Below are 9,459 nucleotides of genomic sequence, written 5' to 3'. Positions count from 1 at the left end.
ACGGACATCCAGCCCCCCAATCTAGGGGGAGGAGCCCAGGCACGGGGACCACGGACATCCAGGCCCCCCAATCTGGGGGCAGGAGCCCAGGCACGGGGGCCACGGACATCCAGCCCTCCCCAATCTAGGGGGAGGAGCCCAGGCACAGGGGCCACGGATATCTAGCCCCCCCAATCTGGGGGCAGGAGCCCAGGCACGGGGGGAAGCCACAGACCCTCAGCCTTGGCACCTCCGGCTTTCCTCCAGCTGCCCCCTGCGGGGCAGCCCACAGGACCTGCACCGGATGAATAGTAACAGGAGAGAGACTGGTCCCCGTGGCCCCTCTCTACGTTATCTCCTTTAAAAGAGGGAGCCAACCTGGGGCTCCAGCCCTGCCTCCCACACCTCCCCGCTCAGAGGTGTCTCGGCCCTCTAGGCAGCTCTCTAAGGACTGCAGGTGACATTAAGAGTGGCAAGCCGGTGCCAAGGGAAGGGCTTTCCACACTGGAATTCCCGAGAGAGCCACATCTCTAAACATGGAGTCCAAGGTCCCCCAGGCTACTTAATTGTCTAATGAGGTTGCAGCAGCCTCGGGGGACTCTGGGAATATCTCAAGTGCCGAAGACAAGGACCTCGAGAGGATTAATCCCAGCAACAACACGGGGTGTAGCCCTGCTTTCCACATCAGGCCCTCGGAGAAGGGTTATCAGGAAACCTGGAAAACTCTGGGACCTGCACGGGGGCCTGGAAACACGAGCACCCCCGGGTGTTCCGGCCGGCATTCTGGGCTGGGGGCTGGCCACTGGCCCTATTCTGCCAGGGCTGCTGACGGTCAGGAGATGGAGGATTGGGAGACTGGGGGAGCTTTCACTCACACACACACACACACACACACACACACACACACACACACACACATTTTCACACTCACATACTCTCTCACATACACATGCTCTCACACAAGTCACATTCTTACACACATGCTCTCACACACTCAGTCATACACATATTTTCACACACATACACACTCACAAGTCACACACATTTTCACACACACATACAAGCTCTCACTGTCACACATATTTGCACACACACATGTGCTCACACACACACGCCAAACATTTTCACACACGCTTTCACACAAGTCACACACATTTTCACACACACACATGCTCTCAGTCACATTTTCATACACACACACTCCCATACACACTTTCTCTCACACAGTCTCACACACTCTTTCACACACACACACTCACACTCTCTCACATGTACTCTTGTCTGCTGACAAGAGCCTCTCATGATAAGGGGTAATAACTAACTCTGGGAGACAGAGAGAGCGGGTCCTCACTCGGGGGGGCCACCCAGGCCAGGCCATGGGAAAGCAGGCCTCAGACAGAAGTCAGGACCAGGCTCTCCCTGGCTGGCTGCCCTCCATGCCTAGGCTGCCCTCATGCTGGCACGCCCTCCCACCTCCTCTTAACACCAGTCCCTCCCCTTGGAGCTCATTTCCAGTTTGTCCTGCCCATATCTGCTTTGTACACAGCTGTATGCGCAGTCTTGTCCATTTGACTGAGAGCTCCCTGAGGGCAGGACTGGTTTGTTTCCTTGCTCTATATCCCCGACCCTCAGCACAGAGCCCAGCACATAGTAGGTCCTCCATCAGTGCCTGCTGACTTGACAGAACTCAGTGATCTCAGGTGTGCACACAGCTCACAGCATTAGACTGGACAACCAGAGATAAATTAAAAAAACAACTTTTTTTTCAAAGCAAACATTTAGTAACTAATCATAATGGATGCTATTTTTACCCCTCAAACTCAAATACAGGGGCAGCTAGGTGTCGCAGTGGATAGAGCACCAACCCTGAAGTTAGGAGGACCTGAGTTCAAATCCGGCCTCAGACCAAACACTTGACACTTACTAGCTGTGTGACCCTGGGCAAGTCACTTAACCCCAACTGCCTAAAAAAAAGGAAAAAAAAAACCTCAAATATAACTCAAAGGAACTTAATTTTTTAAATCAACCCTTAAACTATGCTTTTAAAAATGAGCCACATGCCACGGGGAGTTTTGGAAAGGGGAATATGCCTGCTTATGCTAATCACATAGAAGGCTCAGGGGACAGAGGGTCTGGGTTCAAGTTCTGTCTCCCACACAGACTGGCTTTGGGGGCATCTCTCATACTCTCAGGGTCCTGAATGACTGTGGTTTCTACCCTCAGAAGCCCCCACCTGCTGAAACCACAAAGCAGACTCAGCAGTCATAACAGATGTAGTTTGCAAGACTTGATGTTAGGCACATACACAGCCCAGATGGAACGAACACACGGTGGTCACTGAAGGCAGGGTGTGGGCATCAGCCGGACGAGGCAGGAAGGCTCAGAGGGCGGCTCCTGACCTGAGTCCTGGAGGACACTGGGGGTTCCAGGAGATGGAAGGATGAGGAAAGGAAGAGAATTCTGGCATTGGGGATGACGGAGAGCTCCTGAGAGGCAGCGAGGGCAGAACAGAGGCAGGTGTGGGGGCTTCCTGATGCAGACAGCAGCTGCCTCCAAGGGGGCTTATGAGGACCTCGAGACATGGTCCAAAGAAAAGAGGAGGGGTCCGGGGCAGAGCAGGGCCACAGACGCCACAGCAGCAGGAGAGATGACGAATGAGAATCACTAACATTTCTATAGCACTCGAAGGTCTGCAGCATAAGCTCACCTGATCCTCCTAACACCCCTAGGAAGTCCTGCTGGTCTGTGTTGGCAGGCAAAGAAAAGTAGCCTGAGCCCAAGAGCAGAGCCCAGGGAACGGAAGAAGGGCCTCACCTGGGGGCAATTCTGCTGGCCTAATAATACTACCATGCGATGATGATGATGATGATGGTGATGGTGATGAAAACGATGATGGTGATGATGACAGTGATAAAGATGATGATGATGGTGGTGAAGATGATGATGGTGATGATGATGATGGTGATGGTGATGAAGATGATGGTGATGAAGACGATGGTGATGATGGTGATAGTGATGATGATGATGGTAGTGATGATGGTGATGATGATGGTATGGCCTCTGACATTCTTCAGGATTCTGGACTCTGAAACACTTTGACTGATGTCACCAGTGTGACCTCTCCCTTCACTGATACAGAGTAAAGTGAGGTGTGTCTCCATCCTTAGCAAGGCGGGCCATGGGAAGTCTGAAGCACAGTGAGTGTGGTGCCCACCTGGCCTCTTCTCAGAACCTGCCTTAGCTGAGCCTCCCTACAGGAGGTCAGAGCCTCCCAGAGGAGGTGGGAGGGCATGCCAACATGAGGGCAGCCCCCCCTCATTGCTATCACCATCACCACCACAGAGCCTGGCACACACTTGGACTGTACCTACGAGCCACCCCAGGTCCGACTTCTGTCTGTGTTTAGTAGAAGCCTAGCAGTGCCTGTCACACAGTAGGTGCTTAATAAATACTTGTGAAAAGGTCAAACACAATCTTCTTTCCTTCAATCCATCAATCTATCCCTCGCACACCTGCCCCTTACCCCCTACACAGACTTCTTTAAAAAGTGAGTGGGTCCAGATCAGAGGGCAGTTTGAGCTTACCCATTCTGCCAAAACATTAAGAATTTTTTACCTTTGAATTTTAGTTTCATTGAACTTTTTTCTCAATATTACATATTTCAGGGGTGATCAACCTTGTGGACTGTGAACTTGGCATATACGGATAGATTTGATAGAGACAGAGACAAAGAGACAGAGAGAGAGAGAGAAGAGACAGAGAGAGGACAGAGGAGAGAGCTTAGAGAGAGAGAGGCAGATAAGCAGGCAGATAGATAATAGGTAGATAGACAGAGGTAGGGAAGTTGGTAAATGGATAGAGAGAGGTAGGTTAAGTAGATAAATGGATAGACAGATAGACAGACAGACAGAAATTGTTAAATTGTGGTGAGCCAGCCTCTCCCTAGGCCATTTAAGGGTTTTCTTCTGAGGGCTGCTGAGATTCCACTATTAGAGATGCATTCCTTTGGGCCTATATGGGCAGAAAGGTCTTCAGGAGTACCTATTAAAACACAAATACCTCTAGAGAGGCCCCACCAGCCCCTGTGACCAAGAGGAGGAAGCTGAGACCCAGAAAGGGCCTCAATCAGCCCCAGGTCACACAGGCAGTGACTAGTAGGTCAGGGATTTGAACCCATGTCCTAATTCTGGATCCTGATCTCTCTAAGAGCAGGAAGGGTGCCTAGAACCTAGACCAGAGAATGTCAGAGCCTATCCATGACCTCAGAGAGAGAACACCTGGGCTCACCCCTCCATTGTACAAATGGGGAAAATGAAGGCCAGAGGAGGGAAACACATCTGTGGCCCTGAAAACAAACACTCTTATCTCCACTGGTGGGACAAAAGTCCAAGTTTCTGGCAATTTCCCTACAAGGCTGGACGGGAGAGGGGAACTCCCATAGGAGGACGCTACCTCCACCAGTGCAGGCCTGCACCCTCCCTGTTGCAGCTCGGTGTAGCGCAAAACATGAGGGAGTCCTGGCCTTGAAGGCCGGACCTTCCGTGAGTCACCTCATTTCCCCGGCAGCATCCGGGCTGTACGAAACCCTGTCAAATGTGTGTCTCTGATCCTGCTGAAAATGGCTTTCAGGGCTTCCTCATTCTCATCCTAATGAGAATCCCAGCTTCTGTGCTGTCTATAGCAAAGGATCCAACGGAAGACATTTGTTTTAAAAATATATATATATATATATATATATGTATACATATAAAAATATAAATATATATGAGGATCCATGTAGCACCTACTATGTGCCAGGTCCGGACAGAGCGCTTCTCACAAATGCCCTCTCATTAGGTCCAGACGTCAGCCCACGGTCCCAACGGGATGGAATTTCCCAGTGTACATTTCTGTTACATACCTAAAACTGGGCACCGCTGCAAGGTGCATTGTGGGAAAACAGTGTCAGCCTCTGAAACTAACAGGCAGACACGTGCAGCACACTGTTTCACCAATGTTTATCCATTCATTCATTCATTCAGTGGTTCGTTTTTGGTCTTTACGTCTAGCCTGGTGCTCAGTAAACACCAGGTGTTTAATAATTGCATGCTGATTCATTCATTCATTCAGCAATGGAGTCTGGATTGTGACCCGTGCCAGGGAGGCAGAGCCCAATTACTCGGCTGGCAAGGTTTTCAGGCTAGGGCTGGGTCCCTGAGGACCAGCTTGGCAAAGTGCACCTCTGGAAGGGGCGTGGGAGCAAGAGGTCCCGAGTTCCAATCTCAGATCTGTGGCCTTGGGCATGCTGCTGCCTCACTGGGCTTCCCTGCCCTTCTCTGGAAGAGGGGGTGACTTTAATGCGCTCCCTGGTCCCCCTCAGTCGAGCTATTCTAGGGAAACCCCCTCCCCCATAAAGAGAAAGGCCTCCCTCGGTGCCAACACCACCCTTGAGAAAGGCAGACGTGGAATCTCCTCGGTGGGAACCCTCTGAGCTCTGAGGCTCTGCTCTTCGCCAGCCCTGCGGGGCCTCTCTCTGAGGGTAGGAAAGGAAAGGCAGCTGTCTCTGGTACCTCCTTGTGACCTTGAGCAGGGGCCTGCCCCTCTCCAGCCTCAGTTTCCTCATCTGTAAAAGGTGGATGTTCAACAACATGCCTCTGAGGTCCCTGCCGGCCGTGCCCTGAAGAGGGGCCTACATTCATCCTGTGCCACCTGGGCAGTCCACTGACCTGCCGTCTCCCCGGCAGGGTGCGCCCTCCCTAGGGCAGGGGCTGGATCTGGGCCCCTCCTGGTGCCTGGCATGGAGCGAGCGTCCAGCAAATGCTTGGTGACTGACTGATGGACTGATGAGGCAGCTAGGCCTCACGGCAGATGGAGCCCCAAGTGCAAATCCTGCCTCGTGTGCAGAAGATGAGGCCAGGACTCCCACAGTATCAGGGACAAGATCTGAACTCGGGCCCTTAACTCTAGATTCTAACAGCAGAGGCCCATATCCTGCCCCACCACAAATATAAATACAGACATAAATGTGTACACACATACATACGTATACAGGCACCTGCATGGTGCCATAGCGCACGAGCGCTGGGCCTAGAGTTAGGAAGACCAGAGTTCAAATTCAGCTCCAGATACTTCCCAGCTGTGCGACCCTGGGCAAGTCACTTCACCCTGTTTGCCTCAGTTTCCTCATCTGTCAAATGAGCTAGAGAAGGAAATGGCAAGCCCCTCTAGTATCTCTGCCAGCCAAACAAACTCCAAATGGGGTCACAGAAAGACACAACTGAAATAACTAAACGATAAAAACACACACACACACAAATACACACATATATGGTATGTGTACATGTATATAGGCACACATTCACACATACCACATGTACATACACATCTACATATATACACATGCATGTGTCCATGCACATACCATACCCATCACGTTTACACACGTATGCACACCTATACACATATGCAGACTCCTACGCTACTGAACATAATTTTTAAAAATTAACCCATGGTTAGTTATACTAAGTGGACATTTTCCTTCTTTTACTCTTTGCTGTACAGGATGGTTCTCTGGGAGGGGAGAAGGAAGGGGTGCACTGGGAAAAGCAGATGATACAAAAATAAAAGCTACCCAAAATATTTATTAAAAAAAACCCTACCCATCAATCCCAGATATCAGCTGTCAACTTAAAATCTATCTTTTTGTCATTAAAGCAGAGCACAGAAAAACACTCCAATTATTTGAGGTTTCTGCGTGCTGCCAGGGTCCCTTCTGGGAGGCTTGGGCCTGGCCCTGGGGGCTCGAGGGGAGGGAGCCCTTGGCTGTCAGGCTGGTGGTGACCCTGGGGGTCCTGCAGCAGCAGAAGGGGTCGACTTGGCTAAAAAGCTGGGCCTTCCTCAGAATTGAGACCTCTCCAACTCCGTCAAGGGTTTGGCTGTAACAAGCCCCCTGGTGCAGATGGCGAGGGAATAACGGATCAGGCGGCAGGAAAGCGGCAGGCTTGGGGGGAGGCCAGGCTGCACCCTCGGGGGTCAGTGGAACGCTCCAGCCGGCCAGCCAACACCTGGCACATGGAACAGAGGCACCAGCTCCAGGCTGAGAGTCAGAGAGGCGAGGCGTGTCACCGAGCCTCACTGTCCTCATCTGTAAAATGGGAGAGTGGCGGAGACCACCCAGGGCTATTGGGAGGGAGAAATGAAACCAGGCCCACAGAATGGGGGCTTCATAACCCTTGATGGACGCTCCTTCCCCTAGAACTGACTCTGGACTCACCAGGCTGGCAGTGGCCCAAACATGGATGATGGCTACAAAGGGCCGTAATAATGACCAGCCTGGGCCCTGGAGGAGGATAAAAGGCTCCTCCCTTCCCTCTCCCAAGAGGCGAGGGGCTACAGGTAGGGAACCCTGCATACACCCTGAAAGGGATACAAAAACAAACCCAGCACAACTTTCTGTAAACATCAGGAGGGCTGATTCCTGCCCACGGGGTATCCAGGCAGGAAGGAGACTCTGGTGTCCATGACGATGGGGGCAGCCACCTTCTGATGCCTGGCGGCCGTCTGTGGGTCTCCCCCCACTGGGGCCCATCCCCCACCCCAAGCCCTTCACCCCCTGGCCCCTTCTCATCTCTCCCATCTCCTCCCACTTCCCACCGGCCTCAGGAGACGCTAGCTCTCATTTCCCCACGACATTTTCACCGGCTCTCCCCCATGCCTGGAAGCCTTCCCTCCCTCTGGCCTCATCTCTACCTCCTGGCTTCCACAAGGCTGAGCTAAAGGCTCCCCTTCTGCACAGTGCCTGGCACACAGTAGGTACTTTATAAGTACATTTTCATTCCTAAGTCGCTGTATCCCCAGGGCTTGACATGCAGTAGGTGCTTACTAAATGTGTACCTACATGCTGTTTCACGGCCCACAATATTGCAAAGTTTCTTACTTATTTACCCTGACTCAGTTATCCATCTGATGGCGTTGGCACCTGTAGAAAGTGTCAGGTCTGGCTACAGCCAGAAACCCGGGTTCCAGTTCTGGCCCAGACCCTGTTACCAAGTTGTTAATCCTTCCAGACCGCAGCTGCCTCCTCTGTCCAATGAGGGGCTAAACCCAGGGCCTTCCGCTCCAACTAGGGGCTCCAGTGATTTCTAGTGTGACCGTCCACATTCTCAGCTCACGGGAGATCAGATGACCTGTTCTCCCACTGTCTGGGGGCACAAAGTCCTTGCTCCAACCGCTCATCTGTACTACCATGCTCCCTTGGGGCCCTCAACCAATAAATTAATAAGCATGTGATGCTTAAGGGGCTAGAAATGCAAAGATAAAGCAAAAGTAGGCATTGAAAATGGCCCAGCTGACCTGGAACTCAAACACTGAAAAAATGAATGTTAAAAAAATTTAATGTAATTGGGAAATAGAACAAAAGAGATTTAAAAAAAGCTTTAAAGAGAGAGGGAGGAGGGAGGAGGCGAGAGAGGGAGACACAGAGAAACAGAGAAACAGAGACAGAGAGAGGAGAGAGACACAAGAGGAGAGAGACAGACAGAAGACAGAAAGAGAGAGAGAGAGAGAGAGAGAGAGAGAGAGAGAGGGAGAGAGGGAGGGAGGGAGGAGGGAGGATCCAAACTCTGAGGAAAGGATTTTAATGGACTCTACAATCCTAAGAATAAACAAGAGTGAAGCTCATGACTGCATGACCTTCATTTTCTTCCTAATTTGGGGGAATTTCATCCTCTTTAATTAGACGGCCCTCCCAGAGTCCCTGCTTCTGACTGGTTCTCTGGCCTGGAGAGATGAGGAATCCAGCCGGGGAGGCTTTGGCCTCAGAGGCCAAGGTCACATATTGAGGTGTGGCTGGCACCCAGGAGGAGGGCACAGTGCCCCAGGACAGCCTCAGGCTGCTCCTCCAGGCCAGTCAGCCCTCCTGAGGCAGCCCCCACTCAGTCTACCTGACAGAGAGACCCTCAGGAAAGCATCCACTAGGGGTGGGAGTTGGGGGATGGAGAGAAGCCGAGGATGTGTCCATCACACAGGGGATGACCGAACAAATCAAGGGATTCGGACGGAAAGAAGTATCATTCGGCCATAAGAAAAGGCAAAAGGGAACATTTCTGAGAATCCTGGACGTGAGCAGAGCCAAGAGAAAAGAAACATGGTGGAGACCAAGAGCTTGGAAAGCCCTAGGAATTTATCAGTGCAATGGCTGACCCCCCTCTCTGAGGACTGGGGAGGAAGGGTGTGGTCTGACAGAACAGGTGATGGACCAGGATGCATGGGACCCACACGGGTGTGCGTGGCCAGCCTGCAGATGGGCTTTTCTCCACTACACCTATTTGTTAAAAGCGCTTCTTTTTCTTTTTTCGGATGGCGTGATGACGTAAGCATGAGCAAGGGAGAAAGGGCTATGTATAGGATGGTCAAGAAAGGAAGGAAGGAGGGAAGGGAAGGAAGGAAGTAGGGAAGGAAGGAAGGAAGAGAGGGAGGGAGGGAGGGAAGGAAGGAAGGAAG

This window comes from Vombatus ursinus, unplaced genomic scaffold, assembly GCF_900497805.2.
Source record: "Vombatus ursinus unplaced genomic scaffold, bare-nosed wombat genome assembly UNPS02014799.1, whole genome shotgun sequence".
Taxonomy (NCBI): Eukaryota; Metazoa; Chordata; class Mammalia; order Diprotodontia; family Vombatidae; genus Vombatus; species Vombatus ursinus.
This window is presented reverse-complemented; position numbering follows the sequence as displayed.